This window comes from Bos grunniens, chromosome 10 (assembly GCF_055505025.1).
Source record: "Bos grunniens cultivar Pamir isolate PY7600 chromosome 10, Bosgru_T2T1.0, whole genome shotgun sequence".
In the NCBI taxonomy this organism is placed as follows: domain Eukaryota; kingdom Metazoa; phylum Chordata; class Mammalia; order Artiodactyla; family Bovidae; genus Bos; species Bos grunniens.
In genome coordinates, this window is record NC_141174.1 from 26,191,045 (window position 1) to 26,201,418 (window position 10,374).

Below are 10,374 nucleotides of genomic sequence, written 5' to 3' on the forward strand. Positions count from 1 at the left end.
CTCAGCCTGTTTCTTCATCTTCACTGGGCTATTGGGAGGCTTCTGTGACACAATGCAGGACTCAGTACAGCACCTGGCACAGCAAAAATGCTCAGTACTGTGGCTGCTAGTTGCTCAGTGGTGTCCGACTCTTTGCAACCAACCCCATGGACCATAGCCCTCCAGGCTCCTCTGTCCATGGGGATTCTCCAGGCAAGAATGTTGGAGTGGGTCACCATGCCCTGTGGCTACCATCATTATTACTATTTTAAAACGTCTCTTTCTGGGAAAACACAAAGTTTTTCTAAAAACCAGGATCCTTCTTTTTGAAACTGAGTAGAATAAAAGAGGATGTGGCAATCTGAAGGTTCAGCTGGTTCTTTTTAGTTTTTACTTTAAAAGGTCAGAAGAATAGCCATAAGGAACAATCCTCAGAGGTAATTACTGAAGGAAAGTGAGAGGGGAGGTCAAATGACCACTCAAGGTCGCAAAGCTAATTAATTGGCCAATCTGCTCTTAATCTCAGATTTCTCCTGTGTTCCAATCAAGCATCCTATTTGAGCACCACACTGCCTAACTCCAACTGTGCTCTGAGATACCTTGGTATTAAAAGTATCACTCTGAGTCTCTGGGCTGTATTAGTATTAAGCTACCCTGGTGGTTCAGTGGTAAAGAATCCTCCTGCAATGCAGAAGACACATGCAGGAGAGGCAGACTCAATCCCTGGGTCAGGAAGATTCCTTGGTGCAGGAAATGGCAACCCACTCTAGCACTCTTGCCTGGGAAATCCTGGCAGGCTACAGTCTGTGCGGCTGCAAAGAGTAGGACACTACTTGGTGACTGAAAAACGATAACAATAACCATTTAGTAAGCACTTGCGATTTGCCTGGCACTGTACTTGAATTCAGTCCTGTTCATTCAGTCCTTAAAGCACCCCATGTATAAGCATCACTTCCCTAATTTATGACAGAGAAATTCAGGCACAGAAAGGTTAATCATGTTGCCCGAGGTCCCACAGCCAGTAAGTGGCAGAGTCGGAATTCTGGCAGTGATGTAATTCAGTGGATCCAAGGGAATCAGAATGCAACAGAGTCCCTGTCAGCTCTAAATCACACCATATGGATCTGAGGAGTTAGGATTCTAAGGCACTCTGAGGCACCTAACATTTGCAGCACAAGATAAGCTCCCTAAAACTGTCTCTTTGTGCCTCTGTGTGGTGTTGGGAATGACCCACATCAAAGCAAGAGCTGGCGAGAAAGAACCCGACCCGTGCTTGGCAGCAGACTCTCAGCCTGACCTTCTCAAACTAGAAGAGAAAGGTCATTCCATTGGACTTCCCCACATTCAATGGCAGGAGGCTTTCTTCCTAGAATATTCTCCAAATCTTCTCCAAAGACACAATGTGCAGCTTACAGCATGATTCAGAGGAAGCCAGTAAGTCTGAGAGTTGGGAGTACAGCCTGGGAGGGTAGACTCGTGGGTTTGGACTGAAGGAACAGCAGCGGAGCTCAGGGTTAGCTGGCAGAAAGTTTCATATCTGCCCATGTTCCAACCTGGTGTCTGTGTGCAAAGAAATGCAGAAGGTACAATCTGAGAAGCATTAATAACTGGTAGTAACTCTCAGCAGCTAAGAGGCTAGCACAGGGGAGCAGTTAAAAGGGTACAGTGTCTGGAATTCAGCATACTTGGATTTTATTGCCTGTGAGGTCTCTTATGAGCTGGGTTGTAATTGGTATGTCATTACCTTCTCTGGGCCTCATGTCCTCACGTGTAAGGTGGGATTGTAACAGCAGTCATTGTGAAAATGCATGTAAAACAGGAAGCCCAATGCCCAGGACATGGAAAGTGCTCAACAGTTGTCTGTCCATATTAACTGGGATTCGAAATAAACACTCTCCTTTGCAGAATTGCTCCAAATACTCAGTCAACCTTCTCAGCTAATTTCTGTGGCCTCTGTTTGCTAGTTTGGCAAACAGATTTAGAGTTGTCTCTGAAAATTCCTCCCAATACTGGGAAACTTACTTTATACTTGCCTTTAAAAGGGATGTATAGAATTTTGATTTTTCAAAATATTGTCACACAAACTCATATATTGCTCCTGGGGATGCCAAATAGTACAGTCACTTTGAAAAACAGTCTGACAGTCTCTTATAAAATTAAACATACCCTTACCATACGACCCAGCAATTCCACTCTTAGGTACTTATCCAAGAGAAATGAAAACTTATGTTCACACAAAAACCTGTATGCAAATGTTTATAGTGGCTCTATTCCTAATTGTCAAAAACTGGAAACAACCCACATGTCCTTCAGCTGGTAAACAAACCAGCATATCCATCAATGGAATACCACCTCACGGTAACAAGAACAGACTAGCAACATATGCAATAACTTGGATGAATCCCAAATGCAAAGCGAAAGAAGCTAGACACAAAAGGCAACATACTGTATGATGCTGTTTCTGTGATATTCTGAAACAGGTAAAATTATAGATATAGAAAATAGATCAGTCGTGGCTTTCAAAGGCTCGAGGTCATGGGGGTCTGTTGACTAGAAAGGCACAGAAGAACTTGGGGGAATGGCAGAACAGTCCTGTACTTGATTGGATTGTGGTGATAGGGTGCATGATGGTCTGCATTTGTCAAACTGGCAGAAATGTACACTAAAAAGTGAATTTTACCTTATATAAATTATACCTCAATTCTTAAAAAACAAAAGAGAATATTGGCACATGCATAATCTCATTTTATCTGCATAGCTCCATCCCCTAAGGCAGGTTCTCTCCTGTTTGCTCTGGGACAGAGGCTTGTAGAAGCCCTGGAGCTCCATTAGAATCAGGACCACCCCTTCACTTAGCTGCATCCACTCTGATTGTGGGGGACTCTGGGGTAATAGCCCCTACAGTCACTTCTTTCTCCCATCTTCCTTTTTCCATAAATATCTAATGTTTTGAGCCATCCTTTTAAAGAACACCAAGAATTAATCAATTTATTTGTTAATTAAATGTTTGGCGGTGGCTATTTAAATTCCACAAAGCTTCAGAGAGATATATTCCTTCCATGGTCCCCAGTTTTGTCACAGGCAGGAGACAAAGGACATCTCTTTGAAGAAACCACGTGCCCTGGGGCATACATGTTCCTCTAATGTAAAAGGAACTTGGAGTTGGTAGGCAAAATGTTCTTGCCACAGTCAGCAAGAAGCTGGATCAAAGTTGCAAAATCTGTCATATTGATAGTCATGATTTCCAAATTGCCTTGAGGAGTACATTTTTATTTTGAAGAGCCTCACAATGAACACTCTGACTGAATTGTTATTTAAAATAAAAGCTGTTGTCCCATTCAACCTCAAACATCTCCATAAAAGATCTGTAATTTCTGTTTGTTTACTCTTTTGAAATTGGGCTTTGATTATATGATCAAACATATGAGAAATATTATTCCATTATATTAAAATTTCTCTTACCTAATATGAAAAATATTATTCCATTATACTAAAATTTCTCCTACCTAGTAAACTATTGTATTCATATACCATACCAGTAGCCAAAGTGATCAGTGTAACAACTTCCATGAACAAATACCAACGTCTAAAAGGAAACTAACCCTAACAAACAAAACATCCTCTGCAGGCCCTTAAGAAAGCTGTGAACAGATGCCTTTGCTTTTCTGACAAAGGAGTCAAATTAGTTCAAGGACTACAAGTAAGGCACAGGCTAAACACAGATTGGCCCTTGACATAATCTCCTCCTCTCCATCCTGACCCCTAAGTCCTCAGAATTGTTGAAACACATTTTGAGAAGAATTCAGAGCAGGGCATTATTAGCAGGGACTGCCCTGCCAAGCACCATGTGTGGAGCAAAACCCAAACAAATAACCTCTTTGTTTTCTATCAGCCCCAGGGGTTCAGGTCAGGTAGGGAAGCTCTACTTAGCTTTCTGGCAAAGAAGAAACCATTTTCATAATTCTTTCTCCAGATACTTCTAAGAATGAATTAACATTTACCGATGGATTCTGTGGTGTTGGAGAAGACTCTTGAGAGTCCCTTGGACTGCAAGGAGATCATACGAGTCCATCCTAAAGGAAATCAGTACTAAATATTCATTGGAAGGACTGATGCTGAAGCTGAAACTCCAATACTTTGGCCACCTGAAGCGAAGAACTGACGCATTGGAAAAGACCCTGATGCTGGAAAAGATTGAAGGCAGGAGTAGAAGGGGATGACAGAGGATGAGATGGTTGGATGGCATCACGGACTTGAAGGACATGAGTTTGAGTAAGCTCCAGGAGTTGGTGATGGACAGGGAAGCCTGGTGTGCTGCAGTCCATGGGGTCGCAAAGAGTCAGACATGACTGAGTGACTGAACTGACTGACTGATGGAGTCTATAATGTATGATGACCTTGAAATAAACTATTCTTAGGTTCAGGCCCACACTATTTATTGTGTACTTGCCACAGGCCAGCTACCATGCTAGACGCCAGGGATATGATTAAGAGCAAAATAGGCATGGTCCCTGACCTCACAGAGTTTATGGTCTAGTGGGGTGATAATCCATAAACAAGTAAGTAAACATCAAATAAAAACAGATGGTGATTGTCTTAGTCGATTCATGCTGCTCTAACAAAATACCACAGACTGGATGGTTTATAACCACAGACCTCTATTGTTCATGGTTCTGGAGGCTGAAAGTTCAAGGTACTGAACAGTCTATTCTATTCTGCAGAGAGAAAAAAATATAGTAGGAATACTATGGCTCTGTGCTTCCTCTTTTATTACCCTCTAGAGGAGGAGTGAGTCATCAGCTTGGAGAACAAGAGAAGAAACTGATTGCCTGTGGCTCACTCCATTCCCACTAATCCAGCTCTGGAAAATCCAGGAGGACTTCCTGGAGGAGGTGATGGCAAAGTCCCAAAGGATGAGAAGAAAAGGAGAATAAGTGGGAATGGTTTGGGGGAAATACCAGAATGTAGAAATTCCTAGAGGCAAAAGAAAACATGGTCATTTGGGGGAAAGGCAAAAAGTTCTGCACAGTTGGAGTATAGAGGGTAAGAGATTAGGAGCTAAGAGATAACACTGGCAAAAAAGCCAGATCATGAAGAGCATTATGTGCCAAACTATGGAATGTAAACCTTATCCTGAGCGCATTGAGAGGGATTGTTGGCTCAGTCTCTCAATCGTGTCTGACTCTTTGTGACCCATGAACTATAGCCTGCCAGGCTCCTCTGTCCATGGGATTTTCCAGGCAAGAATACTGGAGTGGGTTGCCCTTTCCTTCTCCAGTGGATCTTCCCTACCCAGGGATCGAACCTGGGTATCTCACATGGCAGACTGACTCTTTACCGTCTGAGCCACCAGAGAGAGATAGAAAGGTTTAATGAAGAGAGTGAAGATATACCATTCCTAGATCAAACTGGCTGGAGGGCAGAAAACAGAAGAAGGATTGCAATTCTTCCACGCTCTCTGAAAAGGTGAGAAAAGGAGGAAAGGGTGCTTTGCTGCGCTGTGTCATCTTCCTTTGGCCCTCCACATCAAACTGTCCTGGGCCCCAGCTCTGAGCTCCTGTCAGAGGGCCCTCTGCATGCAGCCCTTGTCCCAGCTCCAATAACAGCTCCTTCCCTCTCCCCTGCAGGCCAAGGGGTGGCCACAGAGTCCCCACAGTACTGTGCGATTCCTTGCAGTTTCTTTACACCCTGCCCACATATTTGTAAGCAACTTTGTTATTAATAACCCCTCAAACGATCCTAATTTGAGTATGCCAGCTGGTTCCTGCTGGTATCTCTGTGGCTACACCCTCCCTCTCCCCTGCAAATAAAGAGAAAGCAAGCATAAGAGGCGTGGAAAAGGAGGAGGTCTCCTCCTCAAGATGACGGCTTGAGAAGTTTGCTGCTTGGGCAAGATAACCGACTTACTGAGATAGCGGTTGTCTTTTAATAGCCCTACTGTTTGGGTGAGAATGATGCTGCTCACTTAAAAGGAAAGAAAAAGAAAAATCTCCGGAAACCTCACCTCCCAGAGGCAAATGCTACTAACATTTTTGCTCAATATTCTTCTACCTATTTCTCTGTACGTACATACTCAGACAGATATATGCAACTTTATATAAATGAATTTTACTCCAAATGCTGAGCCAAACCTACTTTTTCTCATTCATAAGCCTCAGGTTTTGAGTTGCCTGTGGGTGATTCCGAGTAGACCTGTTGGGAAACAAACTGAATATAATAATCTAGAGTTCAAGTCTTGGGGCTGCCATCAGAGAGAAGACAGCCATGAAAGCCTCAGGAGGCAGAGGATCCTGTCAGGCAGAGAGTAGGAGGGGAAGAGGTGGGAGCCACCACAGAGCCACTGGAACTCAGACACTGACAGGGCAGGAAGAACCAAAGGATACAGAGAAGGAGCAGCTAAGGAGGTAAGAGGAAGCTGGAGAGTTCTTGGCCTTTGAGAAATAGGGGCGGTCCACAGTGAAGAAGGTGACTGTCAGCTCAAAGGAGGTAAGGGATTTGGATCTACCAATAAAAAGGTGGCTGGTAGCCTGGAAAAGAGTGCTTTTAGGTGGGAACTCCCGGGCAGTACCATGGTTAGGACTCGGTACTTTCACAGCCAGGGCCCAAGTTCGATCCCCAGTTGGGGAAGTAAGATCCAGCAAGGAGCACAGTGTGGCAAAAAACAAGAGAGAAAGAGTGACTTTAGTCAAGTGGTAGAGTGGAAGCCAAATTGAAAAGAGCTGAGGAGAAAATGGAGGTGATCTACTCCCCAATTTGCTGTCCCCTTCCCCACTCATCAGAGCTTTTCCAGACCCTATTGAGTTTGAAACTCTGTAAATTCACCTGAGTGTACTGTTACAGTTCAGATCTGATTTGGTAGGTCTGGAGTGGGCTCTATATTTCTAATAAGTTCCCTGGTGATGTGGATAGCACTGAACCAAACTTGAAGTAGCAAGGAGTTAGATTGGGCTGCCGAGTCAGCGTCAAGGCCCAGGCTTGATGAGTGCCTTACCAGACACTCACGTGTACAGAGATAAAAATGAATTCTTAGGGTCTTACATTATTATCCACACCAGAAAAATACTAAAAAGGAAAACAAGAGGAAATTTCTGCACTCCTATGTCTGGTTCTTTCCTGTATATGTGCCATGCTCATGAAAGTCCCTCCATTTGGGTCACTTAAAACTTACTAGGATTTTGTAGTTATTATTTCTATTTTAAATGCATTAGGCCCCAGAACATGCTAAAATCGCAATCTTTTGAAATTTGTTACTATTTGCTTCACAGCTCAAAATACGATGAATTTTTGTAAATGCTCCGTGAGTGCTTAAAAAGAACATATTCTGTAATTGGGTTCAAGGCTTTATGTCTACTAGGTCAAACTTAATAACTGGGTTTGACAGGTCTTCATAATCTATCAATTACTAAAATGAAATCTGTTAAAATTACCATTCTCTCTCTACCTGGAAAGTCTTTCCTCCTCACCACTCCAACTGGCCCAGTCTTCCATCCAACAACTGGGGATTCATGGTGACCAAAATCAGGTCTCTGCAGAACCAGTCCTTCCCCTCCTGGAGCTGACAGTCTAAGAAGGTTTATCTGGTCAACAATACCTCAGTTGTTGTTGTTCAGTCACTCAGTCGTGTTTGACTCTTTGCAACCCCATGGACAGCATGCCAGGCTTCCCTGTCTTCACCATCTCCTGGACTTTGTTCAAATTCATGTTCATTGAGTCAATGATGCCATTCAACCATTTCATCCTCTGTTGTCCCCTTCTCCTCCTGCCTTCAGTCTTTCCCAGCATCAGGATCTTTTCCAATGAATCGACTCTTCGCATCAGGTGGCCAAAGTACTGGAGCTTCAGCTTCAGCTTCAGTCCTTCCAATGAATATTCAGGGTTCATTTGCTTTAAAATTGACTGGTTTGATCTCTTTGCTATCCAAAGGACCCTCAAGAGTCTTCTCCAGCACCACAGTTTCAAAGCATCAATTCTTCAGCACTCAGCCTTCTTTAGGGTCCAACTCTCACAGCTGTACAAGACTGCTGGGAAAACCATAGCTTTGACTATACCAACTTTTGTTGGCAAAGTGATGTCTCTGCTTTTTAATACACTGTCTAGGTGTGTCATCTCTTTTCTTCCAAGGAGCAAGCATCTTTCAATTTCATGGCTGCAGTCACCGTCTGCAGTGATTTTGGAGCCAAGAAAATAAACTCTGTCACTGTTTTCTTTTTTTCCCCATCTATTTGCCATGAAGTGATAGGACCGGATGCCATGATCTTAGTTTTTGAATGTTGAGTTTTAAGCCAGCTTTTTCACTCTCCTCTTTCACCTTCATCAAGAGCTCTTTAGTTGCTCTTCACTTTCTGCCATAAGGGTGGTGTCATCTGCATATCTGGGGTTATTGATATTTCTCCTGGCAATCTTGATTTGCTTCATCCAGCCTGGCATTTCCCATGATGTATTCTGCATACAAGTTAAATAAGCAGGGTAACGATATACAGTTCTGATGTACTCCTTTCCCAGTTTTGAACCAATCCAGTTTTTCCATGTCCAGTTCTAATTGTTGCTTCTTGACCTGCATATAGGTTTCTCAGGAGGAGGTCAGGTGGTCTGGTATTCCCATCTCTTGAAGAATTTTCCACAGTTTGCTGTGATTCACACAGTCAAAGGCTTTGGTGGTGTAGTCAATAAAGCAGATGTTTTTCTGGAAGTCTCTTGCTTTTTCAATGATCCAACGGATGTTGGCAATTTGATCTCTGGTTCCTCTGCCTTTTCTAAATCCAGCTTGAACATCTGGAAGTTCATGGTTCATGTACTGTTGAAGCATGGCTTGGAGGATCTTGAGTATTACTTTGCTACTGTGTGCTGCTGCTGCTGCTACTAAGTCGCTTCAGTTGTGTCTGACTCTTCGAGAACCCATGGACTGCAGCCTATCAGGCTCCTCTGTCCATGGGATTTTCCAGGCTAGAGTACTGGAGTGGGTTGCCATTGCCTTCTCTGGCTAGCGTGTGAGATGAGTGCAATTGTGTGGTAGTTTGAGCATTCTTTGGCATTGCCCTTCTTTGGGATTGGAAAGAAAACTGGTCTTTTCCAGTCCTGTGGCCACTGCTGAGTTCTCCAAATTTGCTGGCATATTGAGTGCAGCACTTTCACAGCATCATCTTTTAAAATTTGAAATAACTCAACTGGAATTCCATCACCTCCACTAGCTTTGTTCGTAGTGATGCTTCCTAAGGCCCACTTCACTTCGCCTTTCAGGATGTCTGGCTCTAGGTGAGTGATCACACCATCATGGTTATCTGGTTCGTGAAGATCTTTTTTATATAGTTCTTCTGTGTATCCTTGCCACTTCTTCTTAATATCTTCTGTTTCTGTTAGGTCCATACTGTTTCTGCATGAAATGTTTCATTGGTATCTCTAAATTTCTTGAAGCCATCTCTTGTCTTTTCCATTCTTTCCTCCCTCCTCTGAGTTCTTACATCACTCACTGCCTGTGTAGCTAATGTAACACTCAGATAGTCTGTCTTCTTTGCAATGATTTGTGTTCATAATTTATTCCAGCTTTTAAATTCTAGGTAAGCCAAGATTATCCTGTGTTCTATACAACTGCTTTATTGAACTATAATTATTGACAAACCATAAGATTCACTCTTGTAAAGTATAAGATTCATCAGAAGAACATCTTATTTATCTCGGCATCCTCTGTGGCAGTGGTCCTCTATCTTGGTTGCATGTTGGAATTACCTGCAGATTTTTTTTTTTTAAAGAAACCCATTCTACCTGGTTCTCACCCCCAAGAGGTTCTGACTTAATTAATTTGGAGTGTGGCCCAGGCATCAGAATTTGTAAAACCCCAGAGTGATTTTAACTTGTAGCCTGGGTTGCCTTATAGTGCTTTGCACATAACTGTCACTCAATAATTGTAATCATGAATTAGTCCTAGGTTCCAGCTAATTAACTCGTCCAAGAACTACCTACCTTCCCTGTGTCCCTCTAGTCAAGCAGCTCTTATAATGATCTGTCTATCTCCTCCACTTGGTGTGAAAGGAAGACTGAGACAAAAGTATTTAGAAAAGATAAGTTTATTTGCAAAGATGTGCAGACTTCAAATACAACCAATATTTAAAGGAAAAATGTAAAGATTACCATGTTTACATTTATCTCTTAGGCATAGATAGTATGCTTAAATGGGGAGATATGTCACAAATGACATATTTCCAAATTTCCATATTCAAAAGTCAGGAATAAAATGGTTCTCATTGTAGATTCAGTAGCTGATAGGGAAAACTCAAGATTTCATTCATTTCAGACACCAGACATAAGAGTAGTTTGGTAAGGGTCTTAGGCTTGAAAGCGTCTTGCTCTTCTTTGTATTTTTTCCTCCTGTGGGATTTAATGTACACTTTTTTTTTTTAA

At 42.6% G+C, this 10,374-nt stretch overlaps 1 long non-coding RNA gene across 1 annotated transcript; it reads left to right on the forward strand.

Moving 5' to 3' along the window:
- The first annotated feature begins 1,285 nt into the window (after nucleotides 1-1,285).
- On the forward strand, nucleotides 1,286-6,097 carry LOC147364175 (uncharacterized). Its single transcript, XR_015133550.1, has 2 exons — nucleotides 1,286-1,413; nucleotides 3,953-6,097. It is a non-coding gene; the product is annotated as an uncharacterized LOC147364175 (long non-coding RNA).
- Nucleotides 6,098-10,374: the final 4,277 nt, after the last annotated feature.